At 37.3% G+C, this 3,108-nt stretch overlaps 1 non-coding gene across 1 annotated transcript; it reads right to left on the bottom strand.

The window, feature by feature from the left end:
- Nucleotides 1–2,715: 2,715 nt before the first annotated feature.
- On the bottom strand, nt 2,716–2,834 carry LOC145396891 (5S ribosomal RNA). Its single transcript, XR_013896850.1, has one exon. It is a non-coding gene; the product is annotated as a 5S ribosomal RNA (ribosomal RNA).
- Between the last annotated feature and the right edge of the window lie 274 nt (nt 2,835–3,108).

The following is a 3,108-nucleotide window of genomic DNA, read 5'->3' as shown; positions in this document are numbered from 1 at the left end:
TTAATGGTGCACGAACGGAAGCTGTGAAGTTTGCCGTGCCATAATAGTGCAATGATAACCTAATAAAAATATATTCTGGGTGATTAATTGAACAGGTTATGTGGTGTGAAGTGGAATTCAGAGGAACATGAGCAAAAGATGAAAAAAAGTAACCATATAGTCAAAGAGAAACAATATAGCTGGAAAACTGAAAAACAATGTGCAGAGGAATTAGTCAGTGAAATGGAAGCATAGCATTTCAGAAGTCATACATGGAGCACATACAACCAGTATTAAGTGATGATAAAATGCTGTGTGGTACTGGAAAGGTATCAACTGGCGAGAGAGAAATAGCATGGTCAGTTTCAGAAGCAGAACAAGAAAAAAAAAATGTAAGGGAAGAAATGGAAGGCGTGGACGCAAGACAGGAAATAGAATGAAAGAAGTGATGGCATTAGGAATGAGAAGGAAAAAGATGAGGAATGTTGTGGAAAATCAAGGCATATTTCTCTGGAAATGGGAAAATGTACTGATAAGAGATGTGTAGGTTTTATACGGGAAAATGTAGCTGAAGTAAAAGGAAGAATGAAAGAATACAACTAAATCGAAGCGAGATAAAATAAATAAATGGGCAACAACATAAATCCAGAGCGATGAGCTGAAATGACGAAAAAAGGGTAGTAACAAAAATGGCTGAGGTGAATGGTATACAAAGAAGGACTGAGGTGCTCGATGATGTGGAGGTCAAACTAGTGAAGAATGCTGCTAAAAGTTTGAGTGGTCAGGTAGCAGTTGTTAATATAAGTTAAACTTGAAAATGATACAATGTAGTGGGGAAAGCGTAGTGAGCTATTAATGGGAATTATACCAAAATGGCCAGGTTAGTGGAACTGTATCAATGGTACAAAAAAAAAAAAAAAAAAAATAGGCTGCAAAAGATAACCTTGGAATAAGGCTAATGAGTGCTGTGATTTCGGTAAATGGAAGAACAAGGACAGAAAAGGTAAGACAGGTGTCATGTCAAATAAGTAATAAACAAGGTAGATACCGAAGAAGTTTTTTAATGAGATATTTGAAGGAAGACAGTGAAAAAAAAAATGAAAAAATATATAATTTTTTTGGTATTAGAGGTTAACTACTAAATGCTGCGAAGGGTTTTTATATTGGGACTGACGCATGTGTATGAGCAGATGGATGTTTAAATTTGTGGCTCAGTATTAGTACTGGAGTTTCTATCTATTATCTGTCTATCTATCCGTCTATATCTATATCTGTCTATATAGATTGGTAGACAGGGGAATATGAGAGGAGAATAAATTTATCCCATATCTGATGTGTGCAAATGATGCTGCGTTGCTTAATGTGAGTGAAATCTTTGTTAACTGTTCCGAGTTTTGTGAATGTTTGTGAGTAGCAAGGCCTGAATGTTAATATGAATGTAAAAGTAAAATAATGGCGGGTTAGTGAGAAGGTGACTCAGATTAAGATGCTTTAGTGAGTGAAGAGAAATTCAAATTGATGGAAAAGTTCTACAGTAGTATATAAGTATGTATATGAAAATAACCAAGGAGGTAAAGTGACTGGTGCTATAAAAGCCTTGATATGAAACAGAGATCTGAGAACGAAGGGCACCAGAGAGGGGTATGTTTGTGTGTGGCTGTGTTAATTCTTATTTTCTTACCGTAATGAACCAAAGTACATTATATTCAATACTCTCAACTGCTTTATAAGTGTTCTGTCTTTGTACGAGTACACTACTTTAGGTAAAATTTTGTGATAATATCGTTATTATAATCAGTCCTATCATTTTCTAAATCAGGCCAAGGATTGGTACATACAGAGGGTGTCAAAATATACACACACACACACACACACACACACACACACACACACACAGTAGATAAAAAGATAGAGAGATGGATAGAATCGATAGATAGGTAAATATACATATAAATAAAAAGATAGATAGATATACATTACAACTCTCGTGTGTGGGAAGGCTCCACACATACAGCTCTGCTCGTCAAGATGGAGTCAAAGGCTTTTAGTCTCAGTAACTCTCCACTTCTTACTGGCTTAACCTTTACCTCTTCGTCGCACTGTTGCATTTTTATCTCTTTTCTATCGCTACTTCAATGGTCACTGCTCTTCTGAACTGCCTTCTTGCATCCCACTACTACTCTGGCGGCTGCGTACCACCCGTCTAGTAACAAACTCTCACCCCTTTTCCGTCCAACTCTCTAATGCAATAGTTAACCGTTACTTCCAGTCCATTCTGTATTCAACAGGTCAGCTCTGGAACTGCCTTCCTCTGTCTGTATTTCCTACTGCCTATGATCTTCAGTCTTCCATATGCAGTATGTCCAAGCATCTCGAAATGAACGGATCTTGAATTTGGCTGTCTGTTATTTTTTTTTTTTTTTTCTTTGGGGGAACAATTTGCGGATTCATGCCTTTGGTTCCTTCTTCCATTCAAAAAAAAAAAAAATGTTTATAACTGTGGTGATGAGATGTACAATATTGCTATGTGGTAAACCATTAACACAGGAATGTGAAGTCAGTTTGTATACCTGTTAGCCATTTCCTCTCTAGATGTTAGTATACAAATCATCATTCATATTCATTCATTCATTGCCAGACGCCATGTATCCCAGACGGGGTGGCCAATGGCTTAGAGTTAATTGTTTTACAGGGAGGGGCACTAATCCTCCACCAACCCCACTTGACACGTAGGGATGCCAACAGCATCTGGTGTTCCCAGGCGGTCACCCATCCAAGTACTAACCAGACCCAACGTTGCTTAACTTCGCTGATCGGACGGGAAGCGGTGTACTCAACGTGGTATGGCCGTTGGCCATATAAATGATAGTATAAATAATAAATTATTATTATTATGTGAAATACGTTTGATACTTTCTGGTCACACACTCTCTTTATATTACTTGTGTGAAAAAGATGAGAAATAAATATTGAGAAGAACCTTAGTTAGTCCTTGAAAATATTCATGGGACATAATCTCAGCATGTGCTGCGATCGCACCCAATAGAGAGCAAAATATAGATTAAAACACTGGTGTTAGTAGCACTCATCACAATTACTGTTGCATGTTTTATAAGAAATGCCAGCAGT

The sequence above is a fragment of the Coenobita brevimanus genome, chromosome 39 (genome assembly GCF_032717465.1).
Source record: "Coenobita brevimanus isolate Jiangsu-jjx chromosome 39, ASM3271746v2, whole genome shotgun sequence".
Taxonomy (NCBI): domain Eukaryota; kingdom Metazoa; phylum Arthropoda; class Malacostraca; order Decapoda; family Coenobitidae; genus Coenobita; species Coenobita brevimanus.
The sequence above is the reverse complement of the archived record's forward strand: the minus strand, read 5'-3'. Positions and strand labels throughout refer to the sequence as shown.